Here is a 10075-nt window from a genome sequence, read left to right on the forward strand (position 1 = left end):
GGTATATGCTAATGTTAAGATTTTTTGTTTTGCTTTGCTTTTTTTTTTTTTCTGGTGTGGGCGGATTTGTTGTAATGACAGTATATAGATGTATATCCTAATGGCCCTATGTACATAGGCTTCCTGCATTATTTTCTGAGAATCCTTCCAGTAGTCATTACTGGGAAAAGCTCTTTCTGAAAAAAAATACACGATCTGACAGATTTCATTCTGTAGCTTTGTAACCGGAGCAAATATGCCTAGTGGGTTTTGTCCCCATTATCACAATTTTTTTTTCTCTTCTGAGAGGTATTCCCTGTTCCCTGAAGTCCTGTCCAGGAGCCTAAAATTAGGAAATAAGCTTCCTTCCTAATCTTAAATTTCCCAGGCCCATGGAAGGGAGTACTATATTAACATAAGGAAATTGTACTACCCTGTACCTGACAAAGCGACAGAGCAGAAGGCAGGTGAGAGGTATTCTCCATATCAAATGGTCTTCTGATCTTCCTTCTACTACTTGTCAGATGTAGGTGCCAACACAGGAATCCAAATCCTTGGAGAAAGTCTTAAGTGGAACTTACTAAAAGCAAGTTCTTCAGATCCTGGCCATGGGGATAGCATTGGATGAATGTTATTGCTTAAAGAAAATGACCAGCACTTTTAGACATTCTGTTTTTTGCAATCACAGCTTTGTTTATAAACTGTAAATAGATATGGGAAAGTAATGCTTGTTCTAATGGAGCAGGAATGAAAGATCCTCTAGAGTAGATAATACCAATACTGTGGGTCTAAGAATACTTAAAGAAAAGATCTTAGGCCCAGACATTCCAGGAATTTGGCTCTGTGTTAGGAAAGTTATGGTATGCCTTTCTCCCTCTGCTGACAATATTATAACACTGAGCAAACATATCAGCAGTTCTAGAAATAGTCCTGATCTGCATTAGGTATGCAAGAAGAGACTTAGCAGCTGATTTATATTAAAACTCTTCCTTTTAATTCTGTTGGAATACTAATGGGTATTTTGATCTCCAGGATATTCTCCGGGGCATTTAAAAGCTAACCCGTTGGTTTCTGTAGTCGCTTGCCCCATCCTCAGATTTGTCTTATCACTGAGTTAGACAGTCTGGCACAAGCCTTGACGGACTGGGTATTCCCTTCACAGTAGTTCGCCTTCATGAATTCCTCCTGTCATACTCTACAAAATTGTCTCAAATTTGCACTTTCTGGTGTAAAAAAAAATATATCTGTTCTTTGTTAATCTCTTAGACTTCTTTCCCTTTTTTTTTGGCTGACACCAGGTGTCATTACTTGAAATGGTACATGTTTCAGACTGATTTAGTCAACTGCACAAGGGTAGTGGTCACATAGTGGTTACAAAGATTACATCTTGTAGAGACAATCCAGTAAAAACACTTAGTGCTAAGTGTATGAATAGTCCTATTGTCACTTGCTGCAAGTCCCAGCCTTGAACTGAACATTTCATGGCAAACCTAAGAAGAGTTAAATAGCTTAAATGGTGTTATGGAAAATTCAGAACACAAAGCAAGGAACTTCATCAACTGCTCAGTAGGAAATGCCAAGGAAATAGGCAGGACTAAAGTTTATTTTTCGAAGCTGAGCCTTTAGATCATCACTGCCTTTGAACGTGTCCAGGATGTTTGAAGGAGGTACTGCATACAGGACCATTCCCCACGGAATGTCCCTGAGCTGGGTGAACACACCCATGAGTGACTGCGTCCTGGCTCCTATCCTTGTGTCAGGAGGCCCTTTGACATCTCACATGATGGAGCTGCACGTTTCGCATGTGATTTCTTGACATATATGTCTCCTCTCTGTCAGTGATTTTGCTAAAGATCAACTGGTGGCCATACAAGTTAACCTCTTTGCTGGTATATTCTTGCTGCCTCTGGGAGGAAAAGGAACTTGGTATATTTCCAAGTTTAATCAGAGGACTTGTTAAGTGGGAAAGCTATGCAGGACATCTTTATGTTTTCAGCTACTCCAAGATAGACATACTTGAGAGTAAAGAACACAAACCAGGCAGTTTAGGGATAATTGCTGACTGTATGTTTGGCCAAAGGTGTAGATGATTTAAATTACAGTAGTTCCACCGAAAACAGCGAGGAACAGCTGAATTGCTGTTTTTTTTTTTTTTTTTTCAAACTGTAAAGGTCTAGAGGCCTGACTCTTGTGTTTACCAGCTGTGAGTCTATAATATAGGTCCATTGACACTGTTACCAAAATCCTTCTGTGAGAATAACTATGTAGGGCAGTACTTTATTTGGCATTTCCTTACTTTTAAGTATGTAATCAAGCAGACATAATGACCTATGACTATTTGTTTTGTGATATTTTCTAGATGTTTATCAGAGAAGGGGAAAGAAAAACAGCAGCCTTAAACCCACAGTTTTCTGTATGCATTAGGATCATGTATCCTACAGAGGCATAGTCATGCTACAGGTTTTGCATTTCCATTTTCAGCAAGTCCTTTCTATCCTGAAATAAAATAAATGGGGTCTAGAGGAGTAACTGTCACTGAACAAACAGAAAATACTTCATGCTGTCAAAATAAACTAAAAAAAAGCATTTCATACCTTTCAAAAAAAGAAGAAGAAAGGTAGCATTGGATAAGATTTAGTCTACCAGCTTTTCAATGTGGAATATATCATTTTCCCTACTTCTGATCTGGAAGATAGCTGTAGTTCTCTCTAAATGAAATGGATACTGAAAGGTCTAACTCACATGAATCTGCACTGTAGACTGGATGGTTCCTTTAGCCTAAGCTCCTGCCTGATTCACCAGTGATGTACTGCAGGGTGTAAAGGATGTCAGTTTGGGTCTGAACCCAAACTCTCTGCTGGTCTCTGGTCAAGAGATCCAGGACACAATTCCTCCCTCGAGTGGACAGGACTGTTTCATGGATCAAGGAAAACCCAGGCAGAGCATTCCCTTGCAATCATTGATGTGAAACCATCATGTACCCCAGGAGGCTGGTCTGGGCAAAACTTGGCTTAGGCTCATGCCAAAAATGCTTTTTAGGTGTTTTTGACAATAGTTTCTTGCTTGTGGAGCAGAACTGGAAGCAGAAAGCATGCAGTTGCTTTCCTATGGCACTGAAGTGCTGTTTATCACTAAACTACTGATGCTTCAATATGATTACTATATTTAGTGAAAAACTAAGCAATGATCACTCAAGACTGCCAGAAAACAAGAATTCAATAGAGTTTGGTAAATCATTGGAATAAACCAAAAGAAAGAGAGGATATTTAGAAATTATTATAAGAGAAATGCATCTGGAGATGGATTATTCTAGTGGCATGCTGAAGATTTGCTTGGAATAAAACTTACATGATGCAAGAAATCTGACTCTAAAAAGTGTTTCTAAAACTATTTGCGTATTAAACCAGAGACATTCTGAGTCACTGACTGTCAAACCTAAGGAATTAATCTCCTCAGTTGTGTTACACTATAAGATTATTTATATAAAAAGGGAACGTTTTCTTCTCCAGTAGAATCACCAGGTGAGAAATCAACAGAAGAGCTTTCTGTTTCTTAGTAGAACATATTGATGCATAGGTGAAAAAACACTCTTCCTATTACGTGCGAAATAACAATTGACTTCGTCTCATTTGAATATATGTTTATTTTATCATCTTCTCAGGAATGGAACACGGATGCTACTATTAGCTCATTTCCGTGCTGCATAGTATTCATATTTCTCTAGAATCAGTATTACGGTAGCTCCCAAATGTGGACTTTTAAAAAATCTACAGAGTTCTACTGTTCCCACAGCTCAGATTTTTTGCTTTTTTTTTCTTTGTTGTTTTTATGAGTTGTCTCTACCTTTGTTGTTTTAGATAACATTTCTGCAGCAAAAGCATACGGGTCTCTATCATTCCAGTGGTAACAACTGCATGTTTGGCCTGTTGCAGACAGGAATGGGCAAATCTAGTGAGATGCTGAGAAAAACACAACTCTGCAAGTATGGTTAACATACATGGGTTTAGCTCTGGCTGCTATCAACAAGTGGGATTTCTAAGAGCAGAAATTAATGAAGCCTCAGTCAAGTCCAGAATGTGTCCTCCAAGAAAGACCTGCTTTTAGGTCACCTGAAATACTGTCATACATGCTGTGTGGAGGGCTTGCGTGCAGCCACGTGGGAGACCGCCGCTCCTCATCCCCCAAGATCCCTGGTTGCCTGACCCCTTGAGTCCCTCAGGATATTTCCCTGATAGCCAAAAGCACTGGCGTTATTTTTGCTCTCCTAAGTGAAGACTCTGCTGCCTGACGTCATCCTGCGAGCTGGCGTGACGTGGTCTGCTGATTTATATCAAGAGCTGGAAAAGGACAGCTCTCTCCACCCTCCTGCATCCCATGCTGGTGGTAGTGGCTCCAATGTCTAAATAGATTTTTACTCTTTGTGTACAGCAGAAGGTATGAATCATGCAAGATTGTCATGACTAGTTGCAATACTCCATTAGCTGGAGAGTAGCTCAATGAGATAGCTACTTTGGAAAGAGAAACATGTCAGTATATGCGTAAAATGGCAAGTGAAGTGATAAAGTGATTTAGAATCACTTTATCACAGTATCAGGCTTTGGGAAAGTGTGAAGAAGTCCCCCACCAATGCCTAAAAATACTGATCTGCATATTCAAATGTAACTAGTGAGTTTAGAGAGTTCCATTTTGAGATCCCATATTTTACGTAATTTAAATAATTTTGAGCTTAAAAGCATTAGTACTCAGCATTTTCTAAAAATGTAGTCCTGGTTCGCCTGAATAATGCATTTTTTTAACTTAATAAAATTGGGACAGAGCCAAAACATTTGAACTGGTGTTTTTTAGGATCTTTTTAAGTATCTTTTTGGTGCCAGCACAAAAACAGGTTTGGCCTGTCTGAAAACACTGGTTGTTTATCAAGCCTGGACTAGCCTTAGCTTGCAAATACATAATATTATTTTGGCAGTAAAGTGACTACTTAGATCATAAAGTTATGATCCAACAATATAGGAGGGAAGGGTAGATATATACTGCAGCCAAATGTGTGATCACAACAGGTAATGAGGAAAAAAACTTATTAGTATTTGTGGCTATTTATTCTCAGAATAGGAATTATCTCCTGAAGCACTTTCTTTCTTGTATATATATTATGATCTAGAAGACTTATTGAAATAAAATTCCTCAAAGAACTTATCCGGCAGAAGTCTCCTTGTTTTCTTTCATTTCTGAAAGTCAATTAGTCTTTTTAGAAACTGTTATTCTAAAGCAATTTGAGAGATAAGACTTCGAATTACAAGTAATTCAGTGCTTTGGAAATGCCATTTTATGGTAGTTTCCAAGCTTGCATTTCCTTATCCAGGAAGTCTCTGACAGAACAGGGAACTGAATGAAGATTTCTTACACCTCAAGGCAGTCTGCTCAGTTTTAACATACCAAAAAATAGCTACCTTGATTTTGGTGTGCAAGCGTAATAGTTATTTCTTCTACTGAAGTTCTGGAAGATAAAGGACATTCCTTCTCATGTCAGATCATTCTAATGTTTATCTGTAATATAACAATTATTTTCAGCTCAGTGTTTTTCCATTCCTTATTGACTATATAGCTTCTTTTAGAAAACCTGAAGAGCAGAAAACAAGCAAAATTAGCTAATGCTGATCATTGATCTCTCAATGTAAAAGATATTTTACCGCCACCTTGTAAGAAAGGTAATTGCAAGTGAGAAAGCAACTCCCGTAACGCATGATTTTCTCCGTCTTAAACTAGAAATTGCACAGCTCAGTAACTTGCTCCTGATCCAACACAAATGATCAATACCCTATATTCAATGCCTACTCAGAGCTTGCCTTTTTGGATTAAGTGAGCTGGACTGTTTGCAGATTTTCTTTAACACTGTCAGAAGCTGGCCGAGATAATTTAGTCCAGCTACTGTAATAGATATTCTTCCTTGTATTCCCTTCTATTTTATCTTTCCTCCTTAGCTCAGCTTAAAAAAGAACAGTTTATAGCTACTGTCTTACAAATGGTAAGATCTACTCTCTGCACTGTAGAATGCTAACTAACTGATGCACCAAATGAAGCTGTTTTAGTATATCATATAATTTAGGTAGTATACTGGCTTGTTAAACTCACTGACCATCCACCCATCTATAAGCAATGTCTTGTAGGACTCACTGCTAAGGAAATTTTATTTTTAATATAAATTTGAGGAAGGCAAAGTGAAGCTTTTTAGCAATAACTGGAATTTACTCATTCTATGCATTCACCACTGCTCTTTCTAATGAAATGTTGCTGTCCTTTATATAACCATTTCTGTCATTTTATTTCAAGTCCAAATTGACTGCAAGCTAGCAAAGTGCATCGCTCATTGAGTAATGTTATCAACATAAAGCTGTAATGACATCTCACCAGTGCCAGGTCTTTTAGACCTCTAAATGTCTGGAGGATATTGAGAACACGATGAAATATGATGGTGTCATCACCAGATCATCTGAATTGTAGGCCAGATGCTGATTTTTTTACAGCACAGTGTCACACAGTGCTGGAGAAACGGCAGTTCTGAGACCTGGACTGCAAAAGCATTTCTTGCATTCCACATTGTTTCTTTCTAGACCAACTCAATGCCCTCATAAAGTCAATGAAAACAACAAGCAGCTTAAAATCTCATGCATTAAAATGAGGATTAAAATACAACCAGTGGGCTGATATTAATTATGATTCAGAAATGAGTCAGCTATTGAACTCATTTTCAAAACATGTTTTGAAGAAGAAAAAAAAAATAGGGGAAAAAAAGTAGCATGAATAGTTGGAAACTAAGGAGATTTGCAAGTAAATACTTGTGAATATTTGTGTATGGAGGAAAAGAATTCCAGAAAGCGTGAAAAGGAAGGTACACTAAGAAAACAACTGGTGCTACTACTGACCAATAGCAAGTATCTTTGAAAGATATTGGATAATTACTAAGATACCAACTGAAGGTAGAAAACTGAATTGATCACAGAATCACACATTGGTTGAGGTTGGAAGGAACCTATAGAGATCATCTAATCCTACCACTCACTTTGGGAAGATTCAAGATCAAGTCTACTAGTTTTGGGACACTTGCCCTTAAATTGGGTAGAGCCCATCACAGGTGCATTTTTTGTCAGGACCATGAGTCTAATACAACAGGGCACTTGCTGTAGTCAAGATTATTCCTATTGCCTGTCTTTGGGCTTTTTGCATTTAGCTGTGATATTTCACACTGGCACATACAATTCATGAATTCACTGGAAGTCCAAGAATTTTATTAGTGATGAAAATTCATACACTCTTCAAATTAAAGTCACCTTCTGATGATATGCTGCTATGACAAAATGCATGACAGATGGTTACTTTGCTAAGAAACATGTTTTAATTCTTTTTTAAAAAAGGGAAAGGGTTAATCTTTAACACTGTTTCAAACGAGTGCTAACACTGTTTCAGCTGAGCACTAATGAGCCCATTTGTCAGCTTGGACAGATCAGCGAAGTCATTTGCAATGCACTGATTTGCACCAGTTGATAAACTGTCACCAGATAAAATTGGCAGATCGAGTCATTGTCTTTGTGTCGTCTCATTCATCTGCGCAGTACATTTTGTTGCTTGTGAATCCTTATTCAGGGTAAGACTGGGGTAACCTCCATGAGGTGTGCATGGGCGTATTGCAGCCCATCAGAGCTGAGTTTGCTTTTCTCGGGTTTTGTGTTGGTTCAGGCAATCAGCCTGTGTCATGTTCAGGCACTAAGGTGGACAAATCACTTCTTGTGTGGATTTCAGCTGTGGGCTGAAATGTAGATACACACCCAAAAGCAACTTACTCAAAGCATGCACAGCTCTAGCAGTATTTCTATATTGTTTTTGGACATTGTGCATTTTTTTTATAAACGGTGAGAGATACAATCTATCTTCTTTCCTGTGTGAATAAAAAAGACAACTTTTTTTTTTTCCTCACAGTTTTCAAAGAAAACCCAGCCCAACCCAAAACAACAGCAATGCCCCCAAACAAACAAAAAAATGAAACAATTGAACAATTACTTCAACAACTTCCAGCTTTGGTAATTGTGAACTGCCCCTCTGCATTTAGAGGCCTTGCTGCTAAAAAGTTTCTGTGCCACAGGAAGGCACCTGAATACAACTGACCTGCTCCTTCAAAGAGTTGGGCAAAGGGAGCTATGGATATCTTTACCACAATGAATTAAACAGTAGAGGTGGGTGCCTCATTTTACATACTCGCTGTGTAGAAGTGGAGCTTGCAGTGATAGATTGCTGCTGAAATGCACTCATGCACATATTCTCTCAGAGTAATTCTTTTCCAAAACAGCAACGAGAAAAGGGTGGCCTCCAGGTTTTCCTCTCAGAACTGTGAAGATACCCCATAATTCTCTCTCTCCTGCAAATCCAAAGTTGTATGTGTGCGCAGTGCTCCTTAGGTACTGAGTGCTCTCAGGACATGAGCGTAGCACAAAAATTAATTACAGAGTTGTAGTGTGAGACAAAATACAACTGGAGTGTCCTGGTTGCTCTACTTCCATCACAGATTTGTGCCATGCGGTTGCATTTCTTTAATGACAGACAGAAGAGCATCATTTTTTTTCAAAGCTAGTAGCATTTCAGAATATTGCTCTCTCCTGCAGCTACTACACTGCTGCAGTGCACAAAGGCAGCTGAGCTTTGCACCCTGACTGGGGCTGGAACAATTTTTTCATAAGAAAGGGAGAAAAAGCCCTTCCTAATCAGGTTATGATTTTCTTGTACCTACCTTCCTCTCTACATCCAAAAGGCCCATTTACTTTTACCTCCTTGACCTCATGAGGCTGGAGTAATAGCTCCCCAAAATCGCTGACAGCCATAACCCTTTCTTTTGATAGGGCTGATTCCTCACATGTAATTCCTCATCCAGGATTTGCTCTTGTTCCGATTTAAAATTGTTATATTTTGACACATAAAATATGTGTTTTCAAAGGTTGCAGATTTTGGATTAAAGTACCTCACGCAAACTCTGGCTTTGGTGTCATCCTAGGAAATCATGTATGCACACAGACATACAAATAAAGTGGCATGTGGACAAAGTGGAGAACACTCATGCAGAACCAAACAACAGTTGCATTTTCTTTCCTTGTCAAAACTCTTCCCAAATTGAGTAACTAGACAAGGTGTTTCAATCATTCAGGTCATTCCTAGAGCTGTATCTGGATATGTCAAAACATTCGCAAATGCAAGTATTAGTTACAAGCAAAAACACATAGCAAACTTGATAAACAGGTCGGCACTTCTTCCAGCGACTATTGCTTCATTTGGAAAAGAAGTCTCACTCTTTTCCCTTCAGCGATTATAACCACTACTGCATGAATTTTCATGATGGCCCACACTCTTACTTCACAACTGCTTGGCTTAGCATTTTGCTTAATGTGTCTTAGTATATTATCTGTTTGTTTTCTATAGCCCACTGTGTCTTGAGCATCTGCTGTGAAGTATTGACCAGAGAATCTAATCACTGTTAGGAAAGGATAGTCAAGCATGTATCTTTTTATTTAAAGTTGTAACAATTGTCCATATCTAATTGGTAGAAACATAAGAAACTCAACCCAACAAATATACAAAAGTAACTCAGAAAATATGTGCTAAAGGCTTGAGCTGAAAAAGCTTTAAGGTGCAGGAAAACACAGATTAATACTGCGCATAATCATCGAACAACTTCTTCCCCAAAATAGTGACTTTGTGCATAGTAAGTGTTTCGAGCAGTTCAGTCACTGGTAATACTATTCTTTGAGTGTCCTCTGCTGGTTACTACCTGGCATAGCAATAAAAGGCACCTTGGACAGAGTTTCATACACTGCATAGCTTTTGCTTAGAAAACAGTGTCACTACAAAATTCAGACTATTTCTTGTGTTTTATAGTCACACCTAAAAAATTAACTTTAAATGCAGTACTACAACTTTGAGGCCATTTAAACAATTATTTCATTTCTAGCAACCTATTTGTGCTTGTAACTAAGAATAAAGTTTTCAGCTGAACTAAGACAAAATGTTTTCTGGGAAAATACTGGTTTTGACAGATTTTGCCAATATTGCAATAGAA

This window comes from Tinamus guttatus, unplaced genomic scaffold (assembly GCF_059628265.1).
Source record: "Tinamus guttatus ecotype Peru unplaced genomic scaffold, ASM5962826v1 Tinamus_guttatus_pri_ptg000308l, whole genome shotgun sequence".
Classification (NCBI taxonomy): Eukaryota; Metazoa; Chordata; class Aves; order Tinamiformes; family Tinamidae; genus Tinamus; species Tinamus guttatus.